The sequence below is a fragment of the Ictidomys tridecemlineatus genome, chromosome 13 (assembly GCF_052094955.1).
Source record: "Ictidomys tridecemlineatus isolate mIctTri1 chromosome 13, mIctTri1.hap1, whole genome shotgun sequence".
Taxonomy (NCBI): domain Eukaryota; kingdom Metazoa; phylum Chordata; class Mammalia; order Rodentia; family Sciuridae; genus Ictidomys; species Ictidomys tridecemlineatus.
Window position 1 is genome coordinate 89,372,347 of NC_135489.1, and position 8,763 is coordinate 89,381,109.

The 8,763-nt window shown below is 41.1% G+C and overlaps 1 pseudogene; it reads right to left on the reverse strand.

The window, feature by feature from the left end:
- Nucleotides 1–2,531: 2,531 nt before the first annotated feature.
- Nucleotides 2,532–6,066, reverse strand: LOC101973562 (bromodomain-containing protein 7 pseudogene; annotated as a pseudogene).
- Nucleotides 6,067–8,763: the final 2,697 nt, after the last annotated feature.

The window sequence follows — 8,763 nt, forward strand, 5'->3', positions numbered from 1 at the left end:
TGAAAAAAACAAATTAGGCTAGGTGCAGTGGTGCACACGTGTAATCCCAGAGACTTGGGAGGCTGAGGAAGGAGGATTGCAAGTTCAGAGTCAGCCCTAAGCAATTTAGAAAGACCCTGCCTCTAAATAAAATATAAAAGAGGGCTGGGAAGGGGTTGGGGTTGTGGCTCAGTGGTAGAGTGCTTGCCTAGCACGTGTGAGCACCACATAAAAATAAATGTATTATGTCCAACTACAACTAAGAGATAAAATATTATTTAAAAGGGAGGAGGGGGCTAGGAATGTGGCTCAGTGGTTAAGTGCCCCTCAGTTCTATTCCCAGTATAAAAAGAAAAAAAAAAGAGAATGAATTGATAAACTTTTAGCTGGGCTAAGGAAAAGAAAGAAGACATAAATTACCAAAATAGAAATGAAAAGAGAGGGATTGTCTGAATTTGCAATCTTGAGAGTAGCAAGGGTGGCTGGGGTTGCACTGGCAGCATTGAGATATCTAGCAAAAGTAGCTCTGATTTCACGAGTTTGCATACATTCAGCCAGCAGGTCCCTGAAGTTATGATTTGGGGCACATGTTTCCTCTGTAAGCCTTGAATCCATTCATGTATTTCTGACATTTGTGAAAATTTGCTTTATGATATGCATAGTTTGCCTTGCATAGTGATTCTGAAAGACCAAAGCAAATGTTGTTGTGTAACACAGTGGTGGTAGTCTAATTACTCTTAATAATAGGAAATCAGTGTGGAGCAAAAATATGCACCAGGAATCAGTAGATGGAATGCGGCTTTCCACCCCTTGGCTTTTATTTTATTTTCAAATAAAATATTTAATTACAAAAAATATGTATAAAAAGAGGGAGAACACTACAGACTTAACGGAAATGATGAGCATTAGAAAGAAATATGAAAATCAAAATTACAATAATTAAAAAAAAATTTAGATGAAAATGGAGGAATTCTTAGGGAGAAGGAATGACTAAAGCTGACTTCAGAAAATCCTTTTTTCCCACCTGGTGGTTCTGGGGATGGCTTTGTACAAGCTGGGCAAGTACTCTACCACCAAGCCCACATCCCAGCCCTTTTTATTTTTCATTTTGAGACAGGGTCTTACTAAAAGTTGCCCAGACTGGCCTTGAGCTTTCGATCCTCCTGCCTCAGACTCCTGAGTCTCTGGGATGACAGGCGTGCACCCTGCATTCCACTTAGAAAAACTTAACAGACACATTTTGAGTTTTGAAAAATTAAATTAAAAAATACAATTCTTTCCACAAAGAAAAACTCGGGTCCAGTTATCTTCACTAGTGTATTCTGTAAGATAGTTAAGAAAAAAATTACATAATCTATTAAAGCTCTTTTAGAAAATAGAGGAATAAGGAACATTTCCCAGCTCATTTTATGAGGCCTGTATGACCTTGGTAATAGCCATGGACATCAGCACAAAACAGAAATGCAGACCAATAACCTCCATGAATCATACATTCTAACAGGGTCAATTTTCTGACACTTGAATTACGTCTCAGAAATGCTATTTTTTATTTTTTAAATGAAGTTATAGGACTTCTTTTTTGATACATCCCAGCTCTTTTTATTTATTTATTTTTTAAATTATTATTATTATTATTATTATTATTATTATTATTGGTACCAGGAATTGAACTCAGGAGAGCTTAATCACTAAGTCATATCTCCACCCCTTTTTATATTTTTTTATTTACAGACAGGGGTTCGCTGAGTTGCTCAGGGCCACACTAAGTTGCTGAGGCTGGCTTTGAACCTGTGATCCTCCTGCTTCAGCCTCCCAAGCCACTGGGAGTACAGGCAGGTGTGCACCACCACACCAGGCCTACTTTTTACTTTTTACTTTTTATTTTGAGACAGGGGCTTGCTAAGCAGCCCAGGCTCACCTGGAACTTGAAATCCTCCTGCCTCAACCTCCCACATCACTGGGATTATAGGCATATAATCTGGCAGAAATTTCCTTTTTTTTTTTTTTTTTGGTGTGCTGTGTTTAAAAGATAAGACCTTTGGAACGCATTAGAAAAACAACACCAGAACCACAGGACTCTGCCTTTCCTTTTTGTAAGGGTTCCCCTCATTCCTTGCTGCTGTAAACAACTACTCTGGTCTTGCTTGTGGTCACTCACAATTGGCAGTGGGTTTAGCTGGGGCAATACCATGGCTAACAGTCTCTCTGCAATGGTCTCTCCACACTAGATTTGCCCCCATTCCCTATACACAAGCATTGTTTATTCCCCCATTTACAATATCATTTATTTATTTAACTTATTTTCAGGAACAATTTGGTTTTAATTTCTTTAGTGGGGAATTGTGGAAAATGTGGAACATTAAGGATTTCAGTTATTTTGAGGACTTTCTTTTTAAGGGATGACCGTGAAAAAGGCATGTTCCAAGGTTCTCTGTCACATCCTCCGACACACCCTGGGGAAAGGCCAAGGGCTAACTTTGCTAGTATGCACAGCCCTCTCCCAGGTTCAAATTTTGTTACCTCATAGAAGTTCAATATCTGGAGCATTAAAATTAACTGTTGCAAAGTTTAATTAAAAGCACAATCTACAAATAGTTAAGATATTTTCAAAAGCATTTCCAAGTTCAGAATGAAAAAAAAATGTACATAATATATAATCAAATACCAGTGGCTTCAGGTCCCTGCTCCTTCATAACCTTCCGTGTGATCTGCGCAATTGTTCTCTACAATGGGGAAGGAATGGAAATCCCCATTGCTTTTTCAACTCCATGCATGCTTACAAGGCACCTGGAGTTACTTGCTGGGCAAGTTCTTCAAGATTATTAGTCACCTGTTTGGCGAGGTGCATTTCTCTGTATCATAGACCCAAGGGACAGGTTATACTGGGAGGGGGTCTGGTACTTGGTCGCTTGTTCTAAGCTTCCTGGAGCTCCCTCAGCAATCTCCTGGTGTTTCTCGGAAACACTTCGGCCTCTTCAGGACCGCACTTCACCTGGAGCACCAGGGTGTTCCTGCTTGCAGTGCTGCAAGCCTGTCATGAGCGCAAAATGCCTGCTGGCTCTACTTATGTAATCCAGGGTCCTAACCTGGCCTTCTTCTTGAGGCAGTGATGTCTCGACTCCTGCCCTCCTTCTGTTGAAACATCCAGTAAACTATCTGCCTTCACAGATGGATTATCTTGGCATGTGGCCAAAGATTCACGGCTGCTGAAATCACTTGGAAGGTCAGAGTCTTCCCAGGGGTTGAGTAGATTAAATCAGGCTCATCCTGAGGGATGTTTGCCAATGTGGAGTCGTAATGTGGGGCATGAGAACCGTGGGGTCCACAATTGAGTATAACACTGGGGTCACTTTGTTCCGTTCATGCCCTTGGAACAGCTGCAAGGCATTCACTGCAGAGGGAAGCCTCCCGCTAGCCTTCCCAGTCTCACAGGGCAGTCGCCTGGTTCTCCTACAAGGAGAGCCACATGGTGGAGAAGTCCCAGGGCTCCTGTTCCACCTGGTTTTCTTCTTTCAAATTGGCACTAACAGTTGGCTGGCCGCTGGGTCAGCTCCCACCTGAGTCTTGGACAGACCGGTCAGTCTGCTCCTCTTCCCTTTTGGAGGCGCTGCTTCTCCACTATCTTAAGCACATCTGAGTCTTTCTTTGTATGGTCCTTATTGGGACTTTTGAAGGCTTGGGTTTTGGCGTCTGCAGAGCCCGCCCCCCCCCTGCCATGGCTGGTAGCCTCTGTCCTCCCTACTCTGCCAGGCAGCTGTTCTTTCTGCTTTTGAGTTTTCTGCAAGTCTGCCGTGAAGTCTATGCTCTCCTTCAGCTCTGGATTCTTTCCTAGCTAAGAATTTTCATTCCTGAGTGCAAAAGCTTCTTTGCAACTTTACAGTAAATGGTCTCTGGCTTGTTATGAATCACAGCATTGTTGCACATTAGTTGGAAGTTATCCTTTAGTTCTTCCATGGACTGAAATCTCTGTTCTTGATCTTTTCTTTCATGGTACTGAAATCCAAGGGGTGTTTAATGCTCGTGGAATAGCCAGTAGCAATAGAAATTAAAAGAAAGCATTTGGGTCTTTTCTTTGCAATTGTCTCATCAGTTGATTCAAAGCTTCTTCTTTTTTAAATTTTTTAAAAATTTTTCATTATTTATTTATTTATTAGTTGTAGTTGGACACGATAACTTTATTTTATTTATTTATATGTGGTGCTAAGGATCTAACCAGGGCCTCACAAGTGCTCTACCGCTGAGCTACAGTCCCGGCCCCCATCAAAGCTTCTTGAAGGGGTGTCTGTTCTACTTCTTGTTTGCCTAAAGAGCTTTCGAGAAGCTTCTCAGGGTCAAGTCTAATCTTACAGGGACATGACCCTGGAGGTCTTTCTCTGCCTTGCTCTGCACAGGGTCTCGATCTCACCAGATCATAGTGTGAGGCCCATTGTGAGAAGATGTCCTCCACAAAGCAAGTCACATGCCAAGTCCCAGATGCCAGGAATGGAAAAACAGACTCTGCCCCTAGATAAGAGGCCCCAAAAATAATTTTTAGCCATTTATTTGCAAGAACCTCCTTGATTTCTGAAATAATGTGTTATGCCCCTCCAGGCTCTACCCATCATTTCAAATGAAAGCTGCGGATGAACCAGCTGTCTTTTCGGCCACTCCTCAGCCTGATTCTAATGACTGGTAGAGCACCTGGCATGCAGTAGGTGATTAATCCATTTTTGTGCAACACAGCCACTAGAACTCTTGGTAGGAAGTGACAGAAATCACATTCAACCTAAAACCAAGAAGGAGGGTCTCCTGATACACGAAACCAGGAAGCCTAGTCCTAGCCACAGCTGGGTGTAGGGCTTCTGCGCCTGGTCAGGACTTGCCCTCCTCCTCGGGCTTTCCCCTTTTTGGTGTTAGGCACAAAGTGACACTGCCCACCAAAGCATGTGTTCTCAGGTACTATGAATGTCTTCTTCCTCTGTTTATGATGCCAACATCTGCCACGCACAGAACCACTGGGTCAAGAACTACATGTAAGTTAACACATGTGACAACACAGTGACTGAGAGCATGAACTTGGGAGCCAGTCTGTCTGGGTTTAACCCTCCATCTCTGAAAGTCCTAGATCACACTGAGTGCTTTCTAGCTAACACTATAGAGGGAAGTTATTCTTTTTTTTTTTTTTTTAGGTGTGGGGGATTAAACTCAGGGGCACTCGACCACTGAGCCACATCCTCAGTCCTATTTTGTATTTTTTTATTTAGAGACAGGGTCTCACTAAGTTGCTTAGTGCCTGGCCATTGCTGAGGCTGGTTTAGAACTCGAGATTTTCCTGTCTGAGCCTCCTGAGCATGCTGAGCTGAAGACAGTTATTCTTGTATTTGACTATGACTGTGTTTGAATGTTCCCTGCAGTCCTTGAGATTAACAGTGAAGGTACACTAATGATGTGACTTGAAATCTGGCACGGGGGAATGGGTCATGGAAACGCTTCACTTTATACCTGTACATCTCTGCTAAGTTCCTCTTTCTCATTCCCTGCGGAGGTCAAGATCAAATTACTTTTAAATTCCTCCTTTCCTTCTGAGTTTCTGATAGATTGTTAATTCCTCCTCCTCAAAAGAAAACAGCAGAGCTTGTTCTATTTGTAGACTTTCCCCCTCTGCTTCATTATAGACCAGATGGAGAAGACAACACAGGCTGGCCATCATGTTGGCTGATTGTTGAAAATAAGTGAACACCCTCAACCCAAACATAATGTTGGATCAAGGACCTAGGAATTAAACCAGAGACCCTGAGCCTAATGGAAGAAAAAGTAGGCCCTAATCTCCATCATGTGGGATTAGGCCCCAACTTCCTTAATAAGACTCCTATAGCACAAGAATTAAAACTAAGAACCAATAAATGGGATGGATACAAACTAAAAGGCTTTTTCTCTGTAAAAGAAACAATCAGTGAAGTGAATAGAGAGCCTACAGAATGGGAGCAAATCTTTACCTCAAGCACATCAGATAGAGCACTAATCTCTAGGATATATAAAATACTCAAAAACCTTAAAAAAAACAAATAATCCAATCAATAAATTGGCCAAAGAACTGAACAGACACTTCTCATAAGAGGATCTACAATCAATCAACAAACATATGAAAAAATGTTCAAATCTCTAGCAATTAGAGAAATGCAAATCAAAACTAAGATTTTATATCACTCTAGTCAGAATGGCAGCTATGAAGAATACAAACAACAGTAAGTGTTAGTGAGGATGTGGGGGAAAAGGCACACTCATACATTGATGGAGGGACTGCAAATTGGTGCAGCCAATATGGAAAGTATGTGATTCCTTGGAAAACTGGGAATGGAACCACCATGTGACCCAGCTATCCCTCTCCTCGGTCTATACCCAAAGGACTTAAAAACAGCATACTTCAGGGACACAGCCACATCAATGTTTATAGCACAATTCACAAGAGCTAAACTGTAGAACCAATGCAGATGCCCTTCAGTAGATGAGTGGATAAAGAAACTGTGGTACATATACACAATGGATTAAAGGGAATAAAATCATGGAATTTGCAGGTAAATCGATGGAGTTGGAAAACATAATGTTGAATGAAGCAAGCCAATCCCCCAAAACCAAAAGCCAAATGTTTTCTTTGATATGAGGTTGCTGACTCATAATGGCAATGTGGGGAGCATGGGAGGAATGGAGGAACTTTAGATAGGGCAAAGGGGAGGGAGGGGAAGGAAGGGGAGAAGGGGGTAGGATTGATGGTGGAATAGTTAGCATCATTACACAAAGTACATGTATGAAGACACAAATGGCGTGAAAATACTTTGTGTACAATCAGTAACTTGAAAAATTGTGCTCTATGTGTGTAATATGAAATGAATTGCATTCTTCCATCGTGTATAATTAATTATAATAAATAAATAATTTAATTAAAAAATAGAATAAAATACAAAAAGAAAATAAGTGAACACCACCTTATCTGGTTCCATCCAAGTCCTAAAGACTTTCCAAGAGTAAGTAAACTATGAAGCGAGATTACACTTTAGGAACTGCAAATTGGTGCCACCAATATGGAAAAGTATGGAGATTCCTTGGAAAACTTACTTCCATTCATCCAGCTCAGCATAGTTATTTTAAGTTTCCACCAAAAGTCATGAAGACAATGATTTGTTCAGTCATTTCTGGGGGAATAAAGTTAAAATTTGTGTCATGGAATAAATTATAGGGCTAGGGCTGCAGCTCATTGGTGAAGCACTTGCCTAGCATGTGTGAGGCACTGGGTTCTGTCCTTAGCATCACATAAAAATAAACAAATCAAATAAAGGTATTCTGTCCATCTTGACACACCACGGGGACTCACCTGAAAACCCCCACCTCACCTCCCAGGCTTTCGGAAGCGCTGAGTGGTGTTGCTCAGTCAACGTTGTATGTCATGAGGCAGACCTTGGGCTGCGGCCCTGTCTGCGTCTCTTTCCTTCCTGTCTGTCCCCACCTCTTTCCCTTGGTAGCCAGCACTGGAGATTTCAGTCCTGCTGGATTCCACCATGCATGGGACACGCTCCTTTAACAAATGAATTTCTAGTTTTCAAGTGTCAGGGAGTCAGTCTATCTCCTCACTGAAGTTGAAGCAAAAAAAGGGCCTTAGCCAAAACAGGGCTTCGAAGGCAAGAACTGTGATACAAAGTAACTTATATGTTTCCAGGGAAATAATGTAACAGTCTGTGTCAATATTAAAAGCATTCTAGAAGTTGCCAGAATCATGTCATAAATTCAGAAAGACATACAACATGAAAAACATGTAATGCAACAGAGTCCTAAGTTGAATTTCTGAGCTCACAGAATTGTCATATGCAATACAGTCACAATTTAAAAACACGTTTTTGACTTATTGGAATTTTGATGGATTTAGGGAATTATTTGTATGCATAAAGTAACGTGTACACTTGTCTATCATAATTTTAAAAGATATCTTCCTTTTATTGATTTTATGTAGCAAATAGACACATTTTAAAATATTTCATTAATACCAAGCTAGAAACAAACCCAGGACCCCATAAATGCTAGGCATATGCTCCATCACTGAGCTATGCTGCCAGCTGTTTTGTTCACTAATTTTATTTTGAGACAGGGTCTGGCTAAGGTCCTGAAGTTGGCCTTGAACTTGGAATCCTCCTGCCTGAGCCTCCCCGGTAGCTGGGATGAGAGGTGTGCACACTGCACCTGGCTCTTGCCATCATCTTTCATTCCTATCTCCCCTTTCTCAATCTCTCCTTTCTGAGAGAAATCTCTGGATTAATAGCTCATTTATGGTTACTGAAAAGACTGTTCAAACTTGGCCTTGAGTTATATTTTTCCAATCTTATCTTCATTAACAAGCTCTGTTCACAGTAAAATATCTCTAACCTCATTGGGATTTGTATACGTATCTTTCTCCAAGATTTTACAGAACTTCCTCCTTCTCTGTGGTTTTACTCTCTGAGGTTTTAGTTACCTGAAGTCAACAAGAAGGGCAAGTGCATCACAGTAAAATATTTTGAAAATGAAGAGAGCAGGGTGGAAGGGGTAGGTGAGAGAGAGGGAGAGAGAAGCTACATGAACATAACTTTGATTACTGTGTGTTGTAGTACTTATTCTATTTTATTGTTAGTTATATTTGTTAATCTCTTACTGTGCCCAACTTATAAGTTAAACTTTTATCACAGGTATGTATGCACAGAGAAAAAACATATAGTGGTCATAGGTTTGGGTGCTACCCCATTATGAAGATATTCCCCTAAAGATTATGGTTTTGGTTTT